Raw genomic sequence first — 21,370 nt, 5'->3', positions numbered from 1 at the left:
TCACTGACTTATGCAGTAGCACATTCACAGGGACCTATGAATTAAGGAACTATGAATGGGTGATAATTAGTGAGGTGTTCCTTTTGTCTCGCTGAGTTATGTAGTGACTCAGTCACAGAGACCTAATAATTAGAGAGCTATGATTGGCTGTGTTGGCCTTTTTTGTATCTACCCTTATGGCCAAGGTTGTGACTGAAAGAGTGAAGGTAGAGTCATTTGACTTGACTAGTTAACAAAAAAAAAACAAGCAAGAGTACAAAGAAGTAAAAGATACCGATAGAGCTATCCAGGACAGGTGTATGTCACATACCCATGCATGCTAGGGATGGAGCACCTATTTCCATAATTTTATCCACACATAGTGCACAGGAACACTGACAGTTCTCAAAGATATTTTTAGATGATGAAATCTAGTAGTTATATCCATGATCTGTAAGTGTATTTTCCAGTTGCTGCTATGACTTCATTATAGTTTTAGTGCATCTACATATCAAAAAAATTAAAATATATTTTACGCTCAATAAAGTAAATGGACACTACTATAAGTAATAAATATAAGAAAAAATACAAGTTGTAGCGAATAAGTACTCTGGTCTACTATACAAAATTCCTTGAAAATTTCATTTTTTCCAGTGCACAGACAATCCAAATTTGGAATCTAACCGGATTTTGTTCACAGAAAAAAATGGAAATCTGTGTCACTGATAATGTGATTATAAAGGAAATTGGACATAACATATCTTTAGCTAGAATGAAGTCTTGTGTAAAGGAATATGTTCCTTATCACTTTCAGTTCCTTGATTCTTTGATGTGGAGTATTATTCAAATGTAATTCAATATTTATCATACAACATGCTTACTTTGAATGCTGCTATCAGTGTAAATTAGAAGAGGCTTATTCCCAAAATAGAAGAAGTTGTTTCGTTACGTATATAAATGGAGCCTTCTCTGGTACAGAAAAATCAATCAGTGACACCTCTCAACCTCTTACTCAAGAAATGTGGACAAAGCCTAAAATAATGGGGGGGGGGGGCACAGGCCCAAAAATAGGTACAGATTTGAAACATTACCCTTATAAATTTAGAAAGCTGCTAAAGTAACAGGAAGTGGGTTAGCAGGCACTTTCCAAAGGATATGAAGTCTGAAAATATAATGTTATTATTTAGTAACTTCAGTCCTCAGTGATTTGCCAGAAACCACTGATTTTAGGAAGAACAGATCAAAATACGAGGCAAAAAAATCTGACATTCTGTGAAAATCTGGACAGTTGAGAGATACCTCTTTATGTGCTCAAAAATGGTCTATGACTAATCAAAACTACCAAACAATACTTAACATCCAAAAAGCTGCTGTTTTGATAACTGCCTCTGTAGAAATGAAGCTTGGAAACTCCATTTCAATTAATAGGGAGTAGATATTTTCAAAAGTTACATACAACTTTGAAGAAGGGAGACAAAACAATTTGTGTAGCTGTCCTGGATATGCAAATGTTGCATCTGTGAACTAAATTAACACAGTACTGTGTTCTTAATCAGCTGTACTGATTACATGACCATGACTTCTGGGAATTGCAGAATCCAAACAAAAAGGTACAATGTATGCAGATGCATTGATAAGACTGTAACACAAGTGAAGGCACTGATTCCTGACTTCAGTATCATCAGTTTACTGTTTTTTTAGTGATAAGAATGCCTGCTGTACTGCCTGCAGTGTCAACAAGGATAAGTAATTTCAGCAGGCTGTAGGACAGCAAAGGTGAGCAAACAAGAACACTGAATTCTTACTTGTTCAGACTTACTAGAAAACAAGCAAAAAATTGCAACATGACATATGTAGTGTTAGTTCATTCTTCTTTTGTCATAAAATAAACAAAGTAGTTATTGTTGTCTTTTGATTACATGGAATGCAAAATGGAATTTCAGGTTATTTATACATTTGAATCAGCTTCCACAGTAAGAAATACAGCTATTGTACTTAACAAAGAATGTTAGTTAAGACATCTGGGTTGGATTTTATGTGTTGGCTGCAGATAAGTTGAAACCTTGGTCATCAGAAAACTATTCCAAGGGTCACCATAGTGCGGTAACCAAACAATTGCTGGAGGATTAATGCTTTGATAGAACAGTGCGTTTAGATTTGTTATCATAATTTATTCTAATTTTAATAAATGCCCTTTTTAATGTTTTTAAACATTTAGTATTTAATGAAAGTTTGTTTCTACCATTTCTGTATGCAAAGTAATGCACTATTTTGTGTGTGAGTGCACTTGCGCACTTGCAGCAGGCTAGGATAGGGTTGTTGTTCACTGTTTTTGCCCATCCATGGCTCACATTTTTAAACCTACATATTGTGGAATGAGCTAGTCTTGCTACAGGCAAGTACCTCTTGCTCTTTGAGTTCCTCTAGTGCTCCTAAAATGAATAGTCAGTGGTGGGATAGCTATCCTGCCCATCTGTTAGTAACTATTATATTTTGGTGGTTTGGTTGGGTGTGGTAATAACCAACCCCTTGGAACATGGGGGTTTGTCCCCAAGGCCCACACTGGCCCAACCAAACATTTGCCAACCATGGGCTATTTTGACATTTATTAGATTATGAACCTGTCTTTTACTTACTGGGAATACTATTATAATCTTAAATAATGGCCCTTTGTTCTGGAATACTGATGCAGTTCGGCAGTTCTGATGTACTGCGGCGCAATTCCGCGCGAGAAGAAGTAATTAGCAAACGGAGAATGTAAGAATGATCTCATCAAATTTGTAAAAAGCAACGGAGAGCTAAGTTAAATGAGTTTAACATAACACCAGACAACAGTTTGCTAAGCTTATTTTAAATTTCCGTCTCTTATCTTTAAACTTTTAACTTTAAGTTAACTCCACAAAACCGCAAAGAGATCTAAACTCTTCTTCTTTTTTAACTTCGAAAAATATCCTGACGTTTAAATAAATGGGTTTAAGATAGCTAAGAAATTTTAAAACAGCGGCTCCGCTGCTTATTCGCTTTGGCTCTCATATGTTTAACCCACATTATTTATGTAACAATGTTGTTAAAAAAGCAGTTATACTAAGAAAAAAAAGACCGGACCTTTCCATTACCACTAGTTCTCGATTTTTACAACGGGCACGCTGGCCAATCAGCGTGCACGTTTCGGGGGGGTCATGGTATAATATTCAGTTTCCCCACGTGGGTCAGGAGGTGATAGGTTATTGTACTCATGGGATATGAGCTGACATCATCCTTTTCCCCTCTAGAGGTTTTTAACAGTTGATATAGCAGGAACATAAATTTACATACACTGAACCACAGTGCTGTGGGTGAGAAATCCTAGCCTTTATCCATCACAACAGATTAGCTTCTTGGGGGATCATTTACATTCCCTCCTTGGACTAACAGGCATCCTAGATATATGTAAGAAGTGGGCCACATACTACACTATCTGCTGAAATTGGTGAAAGTGACTTGCAAGACCTCTGTGCAACTGGAAACTGGTTTTAAATCATCTATGATCAGTTTCCAAAATATGGCATGACTACATAGTACAAGCGTAAAAATGGCATTACACTCATGAAGTGGGCGTTACTTCCTGGTTGCACATTTTCTTTCACTAAATGCAGTGGTAATATGTTAAGTTGTGTGAAGTCCATTACAATTATAAATAAATACTACTCTATTACAATAAATAAACAGTGTGTCTTTATTATGTGGCTTTAGAACTAATAAACAATGTGTGTTTATTCTCTGGCTTTAGAACTGGAAGATAATTTCTTAGTAAGATTTATGAGAAATCTTGGTTAGAAAAAGTAACGGCACAGTTCCACTGCATCACTAAACATGTGATTGCCATTACATAGGCTAAATTCATACCTCTCAACTGTCCAGATTTTCACAGAGTGTCCAGATTTTTGCCTTAAAATTTTCGGCTGTTGTTTAAAGCCATGACAAAATGACAGATGCTTGAGTTTCAGACTTCATATACTACAGAAAATACATATTAACATATAACCTGTTATTCTAGCAATATAACAATATTTAAAATCTGTTCTTATTTATGAGTCTTTGCCTCTACCCCCTCACCCATTATTTTTGGCTTTGTCCAGATTTCTTGCAGTGAGAAGTTGAGAGGTATGTGATTCATAGACAGTTAATGCATAGTACAGTCCTAATCAGCAGCTATGCAAAAGGAAACATGAGCCAGCGAAATTGCTGGCTGAATGTTTTATAAGCTGTGAGGTGCCCTACAAAGTGAACTCCTGAATATCGGTGCTGGGTATCCACCCAGCGCTCTTCTATATATCCCAATGAATGTGATCATTCTAGAAAAAATGGACGCTACAATTTCTTTTCCATAGACAGATAAAACTTAATGCATGGAAAAATGAGATTTAAAGTATTGCAAATATAGATCCATGCTTCATTTTACATAAATTTAAGCAATTATCTATTCATATTTGTTTATTTCCATAGCTCTGCCATTTGTTTTTTTTTTCTTACAAATCATATTTATAAAACTGTATTCCATAAAAATTACTCATGTTTTTGAATCTTCTTTGAAGCTTTATTTCTGACAAAATATTGTCTGATCTTTGTGTCTCTATTGTTACAGGTAGTTCACACTCCTAACACACTGTTGTCAACTTCCAGTATAATATGCAAGCTATCACTTAATAGTGTTGTATCCTAGCTTCAAAACTGATGTAGTATTAATACATTACATAGCAGAAAATTTGCAAAAGGTGGGGAAAACAAAAAAAGTAAGGTGTTATTTCGCAATTAATAATACAACAAAACAAAGAAATACATTGTTGTGATCTAGACTGAGTAAATTATGTATTTATTTAATAAAAATGGAAATATCTCATTATTAATCTGCAGACATTATAGAGACCAGTTGACCTAATGGTTAAAAGGTCTTTGCTTCCCATGCATAAGGTATGAGGTTCGAGCCTGAGCTCTGGCCAATGTTTGTTTGGAGTGTTCATGTTCTCCTCATGCCTCTGAGTAGTTTCTTCTACTTCCAAAAAATATGCTCAGTGTTTCCATCTCAAGCTCACCAATGAATACAGCTGTGGGCATGGGTAGTGGCCAGTCTGTCCTTGCAGCCTGGGTAACCTGGGATAGTTCTGTTGAGCAAAAGCCAATCAAATTGCCAAACACTCAATGTAGGTTCATTGACAAGTGGACAATATCTTATGTATCCAAGGGATCCAGAGTCTGCTACTCAGGAGGACAGGCTAGAAATGGTGAGAAATGGTGAGAAGTCCCTAAGGTCAATAGAGACCAGACTGAAGACCTGGAAGTTGACTTGAGAGAAAGCACAACAGTTCAAGGAATTACTCAGGGTTCTAGCACTCCAAGAAAAGAATGAAATAGGTGGAGTTGAAGAAGAATGGCAGCACCCCAAAACAGCATGTGTGAGGACTACAGGACAGATATCTGGCCGAGAAAGGTATATACATAAGGAAAGCCAGCGGTGAAATGCAGACATCCAGGAAGTCATCTAAAGAAAGGAGGAGTAGAGGAAAAAGTGGTAGATGGAATACTGGTTGGCTAACAAACAGGCTAAGAAATGAGTTGCAATAGCAAAGAACAGGGCATCGGAGGCACTCTACCAGCTTCTGGAAAGTGACTCAGTAGGTGGCACAAAGAAACTATATCAGAATGCAAGACAAAGACAGAAAGATAAAGAAGATAGTTTGACACCCTTCATAAGAGATGCCAGCAACAATCTGTTCACCAATCCATAGGACATCAAAGGATGAGCAGATGGAAGAAGTACTTCCAGCAGCTTCTGAATGAAGAAAACCCCTCACAGAAGCTGCACTACCCCAGACACAGTCTGTGATGAAAGAAGAGGAGGAGCTCACCCTAGAATAAAGTAAGAACAGCACTAAGGAAAGTAAAGTAAAGTCAGGGAAAGTAGCAGGTTCAGATGAGGTCACAGCAGATATGATAAAGATGCTATGTAAGATAGCAGATAAATGGCCCCTAAGGGTATTCATAGCAGGATGGAGAGAAAGGTGTTTCCCAGATGACTGCAGAATAAACTTACTTGTGTCAGTGTACAAGAAAAAAGGGGACAACCACTACTGGGGACAATACAGAGGTATCAAACTCCTGTTACTTTGTGTGAAAGTTCTGGAGAGTGTGATTGATAAATGTATATGCATAGTAATAGAAAGTAAGATGTAAGATGAGAGATGAGCAGTTCAGATTCAGATCAGGATGCAGAACAACTGATACAATGTTTCAGTGAGACAGATAGTTGAGAAGAAGCTAAGGAAAGGAAAGATTTGAATTGGGCATGCCAAGACTTGGAGAAAGCATATGACAAGGTCCCAAGAAAGCTGATTTGGGTAGTCCTATGGTGGTTCGAAGTCCTGGAGACACTGGCAGAATTAGTGCAAGCTATGTACAAAGATCCAACAACTCAAGTATGAACAATGTTTTTTTCTCACAGAGGAGTTTCCAGTGGGAGTGGGTGTGCATCAGGGTTCAGCTCTAAGCCCACTGCTGTTCATACTGGTGATGAATTACATTAACAAACAGGTCAGGGGGATAGATTAACAAAGTTTTTGTATGCAGGCAATGTGGCATTACAGGCAGACTCTGAGCAAGAACTTCAGCAAAGGAGACGGGAATGGAATGCAAAACTGAAGGCATGTGGGATGAAACTAAGTACAGATAAGACAATGATAATGGCAGATAAGACAGTGGTAATTGTAGCAAATTGGGGAAGTCAGAAGAAGCTGAGAATTGAGATAGAAGGGAAGTTAGTTTAATTGGTTAACAGCTTCAAGTATCCAGGAGGGGAGGTTAAGGAGAGAGGAAGTCTGAATGAAGAGGTCAAAGCTAGAATCAGAGGGTCTGCAGCCAACTGGTACATAGTGTCAGGAGTAGTGTATGACAGAAGAATGCCAAAGAAGCTGAAAAGTAAGGTGTACAAAACAGAGGTGCGACCAGTACTATTGAACAGTACAGAAACTTGGGCAGTTAAGGCAGAGCAGATGAGGAAGCTAGAGGTGATGGAAATTAAATGTCTGAAATGGGTGGTAGGAAGCACAGTGTGGGAACAGACGAAGAAATGAGGAGATAAGAGTGGAAGCGAAAGTAGCTCCAGTTGCAGAAAAGATCAAAAAGAACAGATTACAGTGGTTTGATAGAAAAGCAGCTAAAACACACAAACACTTCAGATGCAGTGCAACCTAGAGCACTTGAGTTGTGGCAATATTAAGGCTATTACAGTTATAATAAATGCTCTGAAATATACTGTATATTTCCAAAATGTTTGAGAAGCACAGTCAGAACACAAGGAGGTTCAGGCGAAAAAAAAAAAATCCTTGTTTCCCGCCTTTACTGAACTAGAATAGTCCAGTCTTCAGGTATTGCTGATCTCTGGGCTGTGTCATAGTTCCTGCATTGCCCATATCCTTATTTGGATAGGAGGAAGCTTCTTTGTTCACCAGTGAGAGTGGGGAGCTCTGAGCAGCGTATCTGTCCTTTGAGGAGTGGTTCCAGCCCAGTGACCTGTAGCTTATGGGCCGTTTTGTGTCATAGTTCCTGTGTTGCCCATATCCTTATTTGGATAGGAGGAAGCTTCTTTGTTCACCAGTGAGAGTGGGGAGCTCTGAGCAGCCTATCTGTCCCTTGAGGAGTGGTTCCAGCCCAGTGACCTGTAGCTTATGGGCCGTTTTGGGCCATTTCCTCTCTCTTTCTAACCCCCTGCTTTAAAGCCAGCTTTAGCGCACTTTTGCGCTTGTAATTTAAAGTTTGTCCTGTTTGTTGCATTTACCTGTTGAGGCTACACACTCAAGTGCGCTAGCCTGTGTTACATATTTACTGCATTTTCCTGCTATTTGTTGAAAAAAAGAAAAACAAAAAAAAAATTATCCTTGTTTCCTGTCTTTCCTGACCTAGAGTAGTCCAAATACAGGCTTTGCTGCATTCTGGACTTTTGGAAAGTTCCTGTGTTGCCCATTTCCTTTATTGGATAGAGGGAAGTTTCTTTGTTCACCAGTGGCAGTGGGGAACTTAGAGCAGCCTATCTATCCCTGGAGGAGTGTTCCCAGCACAAGAATCTGGTAGTCTATTGGCCATTTTGGGCCAATTTCTAGCTCTTTCAAGTCCCCCTGTATAAAACCCACTTTGGCGAGGTTTTTGCACTTGTTACTACTCAGCCAAGCTCTTTTTGGTCCAGCAGAGTGATGCTAGCAGCAGAGAGGCCAAAAGAGCGACTGCTAACCTGATAAAAGTGTTTTTTCTTGCTACTATCTGGGTGACTGTCCGATCTAGCTAAACTGCAAGTATTTCTGCTTCTTGAACTGTTTTAAACTGTTTAAAGTTATTTTTGCACCTGCACTTTTAAAGTTTGTCCTGTTTGTTGCATTTACCTGTTGAGGCTACACACTCAAGTGCGCTAGCCTGTGTTACATATTTATTGCAATTTCCTGCTGTTTGTTGCAAAAAAAAACAAACAAATAAATTATCCTTGTTTCCCGTCTTTCCTAACCTAGAGTAGTCCAAATACAGGCTTTGCCGTATTCTGGACTTTTGGAAAGTTCCTGTGTTGCCATTTCCTTTCTTGGATTAAGGGAGGCTTCTTTGTTCACCAGTGGCAGTGAGGAGCTTAGAGCAGCCTATCTATCCCTGGAGGAGTGTTCCCAGCACAATAATCTGGTAGTCTATTGGCCATTTTGGGCCAATTTCTAGCTCTTTCAAATCCCCCTGTATAAAACCCGCTTTGGCGAGGTTTTTGTGCTTGTTACTACTCAGCCAAGCTCCTCGTGGTCCTGCAGAGTGGTGCTAGCAGCAGAGAGGCTAAAAGAACGACTGCTAACCTGATAAAAGTGTTTTTTCCTGCTACTACCTGGGCGACTGTCCGATCTAGCTAAACTGCAAATATTTTTGCTTCTTGAACTGTTTTAAACTGTTTAAAGTTGTTTTTGCACCTGCACTTTTAAAGTTTGTCCTGTTTGTTGCATTTACTTGTTGAGGCTACACACTCAAGTGCGCTAGCCTGTGTTACATATTTATTGCAATTTCCTGCTGTTTGTTGCAAAAAAGAAAAAAAAAAAAGTTATCCTTGTTTCCCATCCTTCCTGACCTAGAGTAGTCCAAATACAGGCTTTGCTGTATTCTGGACTTTTGGAAAGTTCCTGTGTTGCCATTTCCTTTCTTGGATAGAGGGAGGCTTCTTTGTTCACCAGTGGCAGTGGGGAGCTTGGAGCAGCCTATCTGTCCCTGGAGGAGTGTTCTCAGTGCAGGAATCTGGTAGTGTGTTGGCTGTTTTGGGGCAATTTCTAGCTCTTTCAAGTCCGCCTGTATAAAACCCACTGTAGCGTGGCTTTGCATGATTTTGTGCATAGCGCGGCATAGAGCAGCTCCGCTTATTTGGGTTTGAGCCTTGGAACTGATCTAGTAATCATAATAAACACCCTATTCCTATGCTAAAGCCTAGCACTTGCTCACTAAAGCAGTTATATAAGTCAGCACTAAAAAATTAAAAGCACTACACCCTCACAAACTCCCCTTGAGTAACTTGTTCCCCATTGGCCCTTTTTTTCAATTATAAAGGAATTCCCAATACTATTCTAGCATGTCCAAAGGTCAGTTGTCAATCTCCTCTCCGGTCCAGCTGGTGAACCTGGGAATCTTGAGGCAATGTTACAACTGCCTAATGTACACAGACAACCCTCTCCTCCTCCCAACAAATTCCAACACATGTGAGAGATGCAACCATATAGCCAAACTGGAGGATAAGCTCTCTCAACTCAGTACTGACGTAACCAGTCAGGAGGAGAAGGAAACCACACTCACTACAATTCCAGTCTCACATAGACCTACCACGACAGCAAACCAAACACATAAACACACAAAAACATACTTGGAGGCTCTAAATAAAAATCTGCCTAAGCAGCAGAGACCTCCAAAGCAGACACCCAAGCAACCGCTACCCCAAAACAAAACACGTGCAACACATAGCTCACAAAGCCAGTGTGCTGAACAGTCACAGCCCTTAAGGCTAAACAACACACCTGATACACTTGTAATAGGTGACTCTATCATCAGGCACACTGACGTCCCGCTCACCAGGCTGCACAAGGAGAAGGTCATGGTGAGCTCTCTGTCGGGCGCTAGGATCCACCACATAACACAAGCACTCAGGTCTCTCCAAGGCAAGTACAAATATGACTCAGTCATTGTCCATGCTGGTGTGAATGACCTGAGACGTACCTCCCTGGACTACATGAAAAGAGACATAGAGGAGCTCTCTGAGCATGTAGCCCAGGCCGGTATGACCCTGACCTTGAGTAGCATCTTACCCTCACCAAGAATGATGCCACAGTATGAAGACAAGATTATCAATTTCAACAATTGGCTTAAGTATTGGTGTCATTCAAAGGGGATCCAATGCCTGTCAGCCTAGGATGACATGCTCAACAAACCACGATGTTTCACTAGGGACGGCTAGCACCTGTCACCCCTGAGCTTTCGGATATTGGCAAAGGCTCTTGCTACCCCCATAGTGCCTTTTTTAGGCAAGGCTCAAAAGACAAACCCATCTCCATAGGTATCACAAGGGATAAGAAACTAAGAGTAATGCTACTCAATGCCAGAAGTCTAAACCTCAAGATGCACGCACTCAAAACTCTCCTTAGCATGGAGAACATCGATATCTGTGCAGTAACAGAAACCTGGTTCAAGGCTCTCGAGAGCACCCCAGCACTACCAGGTTATACCTCATACCATGCTTTTCGGCCCTGAAACTTGGACCGAACCACAAAAGAAGGGGGAGTATCAATATTTGTCAAAGATACCCACACCTCCAGGTTGGTGGCACAGCACGAAGCATCAGAGATTATCCATGTGCAACTAACAGTGGGTAAAACTGCCTTCCAGTTTATAGCCTGCTACAGACCACCCTCCCAAACCCAGGAATCCCACTCGGCCTTCCTGAGAACACTGGAAAATATGAAGATCTCTCCAAACACCATTATATTGGGTGACTTCAACTACCCAACCATAGACTGGGAGCATTACTCTAGCTCCAACACCCTAGCCCAAAGGTTCTTAGAATTTATAAACTCAAATGCTATGGAACAACTTGTTACCACTCCCACAAGAGGGGAAAACATACTGGACCTGATCATCACCAACATGGGGACTCTATGCTCCAGACCAGAAGTGTATCCCTCACTGGTAAGATCAGACCATAAATTAATCTCACTGGATATTCACATCCCAACCCCACCCCATGCCCAGAAAACCACAGTGAAAAACTTCTCTAAAGCAAATTTCACACTCCTCAAAACCGAGGTGGAATCCTTCAAAGCCCCCGGGCCTGCGGATAATATGGCCCAGACCACAAAATCCTTTATAAACGCATTCTATGAACACCTTCAGGAATGCATCGATCATGCAATCCCAAATAAAACCAAGACCCAATCCTCCAAAGGCAGATGTCCTGTCTGGTGGACCCCAGCCATAAACAAACTATACAATAGAAGGAGGAAGCCACTACATGACAGAGCAAAATCCCAAAAAGGGAAGGCATCTCTGATCAGTATTAGCAAAAAACTACAGGCACTCATAAAATCGTCTAAGGCCAGCTTCGAGAGAAAAATTGCACAGGACACTAAGGATAATCACAAGGCTTTCTTTAGTTATGTTAGGAACCTGGGTGGGAATTCCCAGATATGCTCAGAATTAGTCCAAAATGACAAAAAATACACCGAACCCACAGACATTGCCAACATCCTAGCTGACAGGTTCAGCACAAACTTCTCCCCCCCTCCCCACCAAAAGGACTAATACCTATCCCAGCAGAGTGCTGCCCCCATGACATCTCAGATGCTCAGGTAAGCTGCCCTCTCCAAAGCAAGAAACACAGCATCAATGGGACCAGACGGTGTCCCGGGCTGCGTCCTACATGAACTCCAAGAAGAGCTAAACCCAAACCTAAAACTACTGTTCAATCTCAGCCTTACTACAGGATATGTACCCAAAGAGTGGCCTACAGCAACAGTGGTCCCTCTCCACGAAGGTCTGCAAAGCTATGGAAAGAATCATCATGGACCTCATAAATAAAGATATTGGGGACCTACAGACACTGGATCCTACCCAGTTCGGCTTTAAGGGCAGATCCTGCCTCTTAAACCTGGTTGATTTCTTTGAAACGGTCACCAAGGCCATTGACTAGGGCAAGGTGGTCCACACAGCCTACCTGGACCTCGCAAAAGCCTTCGATACAATACCCCACTCGGGCATTATAGATAAGCTCACCAGCTTAAATATAAACCCCTATGTCACTAGATGGGTTGCAAACTGGCTTAAGGACAGAACCCACATGGTTAGAATAGCTGGAGCCATGTCATACTCCAAACCAGTTACAAGTGGCATCCCACAAGGCTCAGTCTTGGGACCTCTCTTGTTCGGTATATATTTCTCAGAGGTACAGGCCAACATGGAAGGACTGTGGCTGACCAAGTTCGCAGATGACTGCAAACTGGGCACCATAATAGACTCTCCAGTTGACACAAGCATCCTCCAAAAGGGCCTCATAGAAACAGACAACTGGTGCCAGAGCCATGGCCTCAAGCTAAATGCCAAAAAGTGTATAGTCATCCCCTTTGGCAAAAACAAAGTGTCTACAAATTACCACATAGGTGGTAATCCATTAAGTACAGAAGACGTAATTAGGGACCTGGGGACCCAAGTTGATAGCAATCTCTCATTTGACAACCACGTGGCCAAAGTGGTTAGAAAAACATTTTATATAGCCCACCTAATCATGAAGGGATTCACATCTAGATCAGGGGAGGTCATCGTGCCTGTTTACTCATCCCTCATCCCTCATCAGGCCCATAATTGAGTACAATGCCCCTTTTGGGATGTACCTTACCAGACACCTGCAGCAACTGGAAAGACCCCAAAAGTACCTCACCAAGAGGATCAAGGGGCTCAAACAGATGCCATATGCTGCCCGGTTAAAGAAACTCCAGCTCTACTCAGTGGCATACCGCCTACTCAGAGGCGATCTGTGCCTGACATATAAAGCCATGTCCAACCCGGAATTAATGGACATGCTGCACCTCAGAAAATCCAAATCCCATCGAGCTACGCACTCGAGGGACTTAAACCTCAGCACTGAAATAAATAGGACATGCTGGAGGGACAGATTCATAACCCAGAGGCTCCCTTCACTCTGGAATAAAATCCCAGTCCAGGTTAGGCAGAGTCCCTCATTGACTCTCTTCAAGAGGAATCTTGATGAGTGGATGGGAGATTGTAGGTTTACCCCAGGTATCACTTCTGTGTCACTGTTAGACAGAGGCACAGTATACTAACCTCGGAAAAGGGCATAGCAAAATTAATTTAAAATGGGTGGCGAAAGCCAAACACACTCTGGCTAGGCTTATAAATGCCCTAGGGCAGATAGCCTAGTATGAACCTATGAACCTATGAACCTATGTGCAGAAAAGCTGAGGACAATCTAGTGAAGACGATTTGGGACAGACAGGAAGAAGTAAGAGGAAATGAGGGTATCCTGCAAAGAGGTGGACAGATTGTGTGAGAGAAGATCTGCAACAGTCAGGCATGAGTGTCAAAGTAGGCAGGAGTTTGGCATTGAACAGAGAGAGATTGTGACAATTAACACAATACCCCGACCCCATGTAGAAAATGGGAAAAGGGGGGTTGTTGATGATGATGATGACATTAGAAATACTGTTCTACTGACCAAAAAAGAAAAAAAAAGGTATTTCTTTAAAAAAAACAAAACTGACTTTTTTATAGGCATTCCTACCCCCATACAACGTTATGCACCCCTGCAGCCCTGTGTTTAATGTAATCAGCTTTGAAGTTACTGTATTTTGGCTTAAACAGACATTCCTCCCACTGCTGTAATGCTCACTGAATACTTAATGTTTATTAGTGCATGTTCAAAAATGTATACATGTGTATGGCATTTATTGGTTTCTGTAGGGCAGACTTCCTTGAACAGGCTCAAAACTATGAACAGTATAATTTATCGGGGTCTATGCTATACGATCGAAAGTTCAAAAGACTGAAAGCCAAAATATCTAAACTGCAAGATATTGAAAGCAATTTTAATACAGGGGGACAAGTCCCCCTGTGTCCCTCACACCCCTTGCTAATTATATATACTAACTCTTGAGGTCACACAACAATGGAGAAGGGGCAAATTCCCATGTTACATATTTTGTGTTTTAGATATTTTGGCTTTCAGTCTTTTGAGCTTTTCATCCATTTATCCTGTGGTTGCACAACCTTGGTATTGATGACATTAAATAAAAGGGTTTTGCAGCACAGCATGGGAAGTGTGGGGGTCTTATCTCACACATAAAATCAGTTTCTGGCTCATTTTCTATACCCTGGACTCAACCAAAATTATGGGGTGTCACTGAAATGGGACTAAATGAACAGCCCGATAATATGTGGCACACACACACATACAAGGTGTCCATATGCCTGTAAGTACATTCACACACAGGAAAAATAGGTTTATGTTGGGTTTCAAAACAGAAAGCAGAAATTTTCTACCCATAGCAAAAATGGTTTGTCTTCACCAAAAACATCCTTTATAAGCTATGTTTGCATGAATGTCATCTATTGGTACTAACTTTAATGACTTTGATATAGCTTTAATGGTGTACAATTAAACTAAGTAATTTAGCAGTAGAAACAGGCCTAATCCTGGCAAGTACACTCTCAGTCTTCTAACATTCTAATACGCTCATCTCATATTGATAGTTGGCCCAATACTTTTCTCCATCTGTACTAAAAATGCAGCTCTATGCTGAAGCAATCGATCTTATTCAGTACATCAAAGATTCAACCCTCCTGGACAGTGCTGCTTCATAAGGGAAGTTAATAAACTGTCTCTAAGTGGGATTTAATATAATTAAACTGTGGATTTCTAATAACAGGCTTACACTCAATGAGAAGGAAAATAATCCAGTTCTCTAAACAACTTTTTGCCAGTACTACTCCTCCTATACAGGCCAGCAAAGAGGTGTTGTAGAATTCCAGACCTACTGAATAAGCGGGTATTCAAAGGATCTGGAAATACCAGATGAGTACCGTCTCTCTTTCAAGAATGATACTGAAAGTTTAGTCAAAGGCACTAATGGCATCTCCATAGAATTAAACACTTCAGTGTAATAAGCTTTAACTGTGGTCAATATTCTAGCACACAGAACTCCGTTAGTTGCAAATTAAGTTAGATTGTTCATCATTTTGCTAGATTGTAGTACTGCTATGTTAAATATACTGTTTGCTGTAGTGCTGCTTTTATTGTTTGCTGTAGTGCTTCTTCTAGTGCTGTTATCCTTGTTCTTTTTATTTCAAACACTTCTACTTATTATCGCATCAGCTTATTCCCCTTGATATACCTTGTCTGATAAAGTTTCTCCTTCTGGGTCTTATATTTTAAGTTCTGTGAGACAGTGCCAAGCAGGGTGCACTGCTACATCTCTCACTATTCTTCAACCAGCCAAATGAAGGTAAAGAGCCTTACAAAGCAGTCAGCTGAAATAAGGTATGTAATGTGGGAAGATTTACCTATCTTTGTTAAGATGTGCTCTTAGTTTATGCATTCATAAAAAGGACTGCTCAATAAGGCCACACCTGGAGTTTAGTGTTTTGTCTGTCATATCTGTTGTGGCTGCTGCTAACAGAGACAATAAGCTAACAGCTTCCAGTTGTGGTCACCCCCCTTCCTTGCGGCTCTAATACTTTTGTTTCCATTTGCACCAGGTATTGAATCTCCTTCAGCACTACTTAGTGAACCATCTGACCTTTAATTTCAAGTGGACATACATGGTGATTATTATTAACTGTCCTTGGTTGTTAGTTCAGTTTACGTATCTCTTGTCTTTAGAAGCAAACAAAAAAGAAAAGTTTTTTTAGACCACACTGCTAATCTTTTTCAGGCAGGGGCAAAATTTGCAGGTATAGTGAGCAAATGCAGAGTCACTGACACCTCCATATGTAGAAGTGTGGCCCACTTCTTTTCCCTATGCAATTCCCCAGCCAGCCCCTGATACGAAAGTTTAAAATTTCTGTACCAGTCTCACAAATCTCATTCAAACACTTTCTTTTAGCTCAGACATTCTACCAACTTTTACACTCCACTCAGGACCCATAAGCTCAAGTCAAAGCATATCATCAGACTTCTGAACATCACCTGCTGTCCTACTAATGTAATATTTGCCACTTCAGACTTACTCTATATTCATTCCTAAATACTATGATCTACAACAACCATTATTCCTGCCTCACATACCAGTTGTCTGACAACATTAAAAGCCTACCTCTGTGGCAACGCTACATATTTACTCTATCTTACCACATCCACTTCTTTCATGTCTATGCTCATTAATACCTCTAAGGTTCACAAGCCCACATAATCAGACTGTCTATTGTGTGCACTTCTTTTTTTTTAACACCTTTACTGAATTATTCCTTAAGACATAGGAAAACATACAGTTATATAAAAGGAAATAAACCATATGAGCCTGTTCTTAGTTATTAACATTGTACATCACATTTTTTTGTATAGCTATCATCAATGCATCATTGCATAAATTGCTGAATTCCTGCCTTCCCTTAAATCTCACTCCTCCTCCAATATATTATTCTGCATGTACTGTTCCAGCAATTTCCATTTTTTCCATGTAATTTGCTCCTACCCTTTTCTAAAGATCCCAGTTCCAGTCCTTTATCTCTGTTACAATATTCAGTACTTCAAATATAGTTGGTTTAGACACTGATTTCCATTTTCTACCCATTGCATTTTAGCAGGCACCAGAATTAAACTTATATTCAGGCAATTTCCTTAGTTGCGCCCATTTGCTTAGCCAATATTTCTGACAGAGTACTCTATAGGGAATTTTTGAAGTCTGCCATCTCATATGTTCCCAGTTACCTCCTTCTTCCCCATCACACCTCCAACATCTACCTGAGGAAAAATTCTTTGGAGTCTGCTTGTGGTATAAAAATACCTAAACAAACACTTCCAAGCAAAATCTTAAATCTTCTAGATTTTGTTGCATATTTAGAATCCATACATATGCCCTGCCATTTTTTCCATGTGACTTGTTTATCCAGTCTGTCTTCCCAATCTTTTCTAACCTCCTCTGATTGATTCCTATAGTTATTGTGCAATGTTTTATATGTCCTTCTAATTATTCCTTTTTAAACAGCTGCTTCTATTCTAAATTCAATTAAAAACTCTAGCAGATCAACTCTTTTACTCAGGATTTCCATATCCCTTTCTCTTTGCCTATACTCTGATATCAATCCCTGATAGGTAAGGCAGTCTCTAGCCTGTAGTCAAAATGTCTTCTTGGCTTCTTCCCATTCTATTCATAGATCTTTACTAGCCAAGTTTCTTTAGAAAGAATAATGATGCCCTGTATCCATAGGACATTGAGGGCCCGGCATTTATAAGCTTTGTCCATAGGGGATATGGATGCCAGGCCCAGTTTAAATTTCCTATTTCCCAACCACTGGTCTAGGTTACACTTAAACTGGGTAACAGATGAACTCAGCATCACATGGATGGGAAGACTATTCCATAGGAGGGACAGTCTCTGGGACACATATCAGTTTCACCAACAGGTTCTGTTTAAGTTACAGACAAAATTCAGTACCCAGTGCCCTTTCATTACATTTTCCTCTCTAGTTATTTCCTTCCAATAGCTTGGTTCCTTTGACAATTTTCTGTAATAAATTCCAGATTCTTCTTGTCTATTTTCTGTACCCCTAATTGCAGTCATCCCTGTTGGCAAAATCTTCATTCTCCATTTTTGTGTTGGCTTAGCTCTTAGAATACTTTCTGCTACTTTATGTATGTAATATTCTGTTTGGCTGTTGTAAATCTCTTTAAGGATTTGTATCCAAAATCCCACTGTCTTCTTATTTCTTGAATTCCCCCTCTGATTCATCATCATCCCTTTTCACTATAAATTATAGCTTTCTACTTGTGTTATGTTGTTGAGCCTTAACCGTGTAGCTCTGAAATATCCCTTTAAATCAGATAATCCTAAACCACCTTGTTCTTCAGGAAGAATCAACTTATCCCACATCGTCCTTGCGCACCCAATAAATTCCTTCAACTCTGTATTAATTATTGTCTACAACTTCTCCTCTGGTTGATAAAAATATGCCTCATCAGTATATAAAACTAAAGGGACTAAAAACATTTTCACCGCTTGTATCCTGCTATCCATATCCATAAACAAGAGCTTCCAGTTTCTGAATTTTTCTATTATCTTTTGTTTTGTTTCTTCCCACCTATCCTTAAAGACTATAACAGAATCCTTGTTAATCTATTTTTAATCCATACTCCTAAGTACTTCAGTTTATGGAATCCCCATAAATATGGGTACTGTTGGGCCATTTCATGTGTGAGTACATAGTTTACAACTATAGCCTTTGTTTTATCTTCATTAATTTAATTTCCCAAAAAGACATTAACCTGTCTCAAGATGTTCCTCAACACTGATATGTCAGTTTCTGAATTTATCAGGTACAAAATAATATTTCTGCAAATAAAGCCAACTTTTCTTGATTACCATACCAATTATATCTTGAATGTTGGTGCCTCTCATTGTATTTGCCTATGGCTCTAAATATAAAGCAAATAACAAAGGGGAAAGCGAACATCATCTGGTTCCTCTGTTCAGACAACTTGTCAGACAGGAATCATCCGACTTTAATTTTTGCCTCTGATCCCTCATATATCCACTTAGTTAAGCTTACTATTGCATCACAGAATGCAAATGCTTCTATTCCCCATCTCCATAAAATCCCAGCTTACTTTGTCAATGCATCAAGACCCAACAACATCAGCAGTATTTTCTTACACTCAGCTTCCTCTAATCATCATTGTTATATTAATGTTGCAAAATGTCCACAAATCTGCATTGATCCATATTTATCAATTTTGGCAACATATTTGCCATTCTTTTAGCTACTATTGGCGTAAACACTTTATAATTATGGTTTAAAATTGAAATGAGCCTATATGAAACTAGGTCTGATGGGTCTTTACCATATTTAGATATTACAGCTTCCACAGCTTTCTTGCAGGAAGATGAGTGTTGCCCTCAATTTAAAATATTGTTAAAAATTATTCTAGATCTTTATCACTTTCTTCCCTTCTAACTTCCAGACTTCCACAGGAATACCATCTATTACTGGAGACTTCCCTGTAGATTGATTGTATATCACTGTTTTTATCTCAGCTCCTTCTATCTTAACTGTTAATTGCTGAGCTTCATCTACCTATAACCGTGGTATACTTAAGTCTTCCACAAATATTTCCTTTTGTGCTCTTTCCTGATTTTGACATTTCTCTGCTTTATAAAAATGTTCATGAAATTTCTGAATATCTCTAATACCTCTACAGGATCTATGATCATTTTTCTTGTTATTGACTTGGCAACAACCCTTTCCACTTTCTGTTGCCTAAGTTGTTGTGCTAAATGTTTTTGTGCTCTGTAGTTATTATCAAAAAAGGTTCTTAACAGTAATCATTCTAAATGCATGCATGTTATCTAGATACTCTCTTATTTTCTATTTAGTACTCTTCAGTTCCCCCTTCTTGTTCTATGAGATTCCCCTTATTCTGTGATACTGTAACCTTTGTCAGACCCTCTAAATAATTCCTATTTCTTAACCATATCACTTTTTCTTTTATTTCTATCCTATTTTTAAACTCCACTTTCCTTTTATCCAACTCACTAGCTATAACTTCTGATGAAATTATTTCTTCCCTAGTACATCTCAATTTCCACTACCCATTCCTTAAATTCCTCTCTTTTTAACAGGTAGGTGGGAAAGCACTAACTAGTGTCTCATTTTTGCTTCGTCACTCTGCATTTTATATTAGCTGTCATTGGCAAATGATTTGAAATAGTTATTGAATATGTGTTGAAGCTTTCAATTAAATGCATATGTTCCTGTGAAATAGAATTTCTGTGTAGTCTAGCCCAGTGATTGTACCTTGGGGAAGAAAATGTAACAAAAGAGGGTAGAGTTCTGAAGACATTTAAAAAATATTTGGTATAGAATACATGAATTCTGTATTAGAAACTAAAAGAGAATTTATATATTATTCTAGATCCGCAGATACAACTTCACTGTTGCAAATAAAATTCAAGTTCCCCCATAAATAATATTCCCTGCTGAAACCTGATTATTTCTCATAAAATCTTCTTAAGCTCCATCAGTTTTAGGTGGGACATAAATACATGCCAGCATAATCCTCCGCCCTTGCCAGCAGCTCCCTTATTAGCATAACTCTACCATTACTACCTTCCTCCCTTTTCTATCACTTCTTTCCAAATGTATCTCCTGTAGCACTACTACTAGCACTCTGCATTTCTTAATATAATTTAATGCTCCTTCCTTTTTGTCAATGGCTGTGAGGCCATTCACGTTCCAAAATAATATGGTTATAGTTGCCATTATGATAAGAAGTTATTATTCCCACCTCTTGTATATGGCAGCTTTTTTAAATGTTTATTTCCAGTTTTTGTTTTACATTCCCTGACTAATGTTTGTCAGGATGATCTTTTATACAGCTGTTTCTTTTTTGTTTTTGTCATCTTCATTTGAACCATGCCACATTTTACAAGATTTTTTTTTTATTGAAAGCTCTCACACTAAAAAAAGAAAAACACCCGCAGAGTACCCCATAACCTATTAACTTAAAACAATCATAAAAAGCTGTGCAAATCTTCAAATAATGACATTTAACTTTCCTGATAGAAACAATTGTCCCAAATCAACAGCTGCAATCATAGTCATTACCTAACCTAAACTTAAGGTTATCCATGCTAAGACATATGTTACAGTCTGTGCTCCCACGTACATTAATTGCTACCTGATCTTTTCTTATCTTTATTTTCCTCTCAGATGTGAACAAACAGATTACTTGCTTTCAGAACACATTAACTTTTAACCTAAAAAAGTGTTCTGGCTTTTATTACCTGCCCCTGTACTCAGCGTGTCTCCACAGAAACATAAGAAGAAAATGCACAGCTGATCTCAGTGGCATACTTCTCAACTCACACTGAATATTTATTTGCCAAAGGAAAATTTTTCATTAATTCAGTGTTCACTTATTTGCTAACTTACTAAAAAAAACTGTTAGTAGATTAAGCCAAGGGCCTTAATCCAGACATTTGTCTATGCAAAAGTAAGAGAATACATGTCAGCTCCACATATATTATAATCTGTGACTTTTATACCCCCGAACAACCCAGGATTACAATATATTAACTTAAGCATGCTTTTGTCCAATCTTTCTTCTCATTTTACATTGTAATGCCTACATTTCTTA

The sequence above is a fragment of the Protopterus annectens genome, chromosome 1.part0 (genome assembly GCF_019279795.1).
Source record: "Protopterus annectens isolate FY-2018-M chromosome 1.part0, PAN1.0, whole genome shotgun sequence".
NCBI lineage: Eukaryota > Metazoa > Chordata > Ceratodontiformes > Protopteridae > Protopterus > Protopterus annectens.
The sequence above is the reverse complement of the archived record's forward strand: the minus strand, read 5'-3'. Positions refer to the sequence as shown.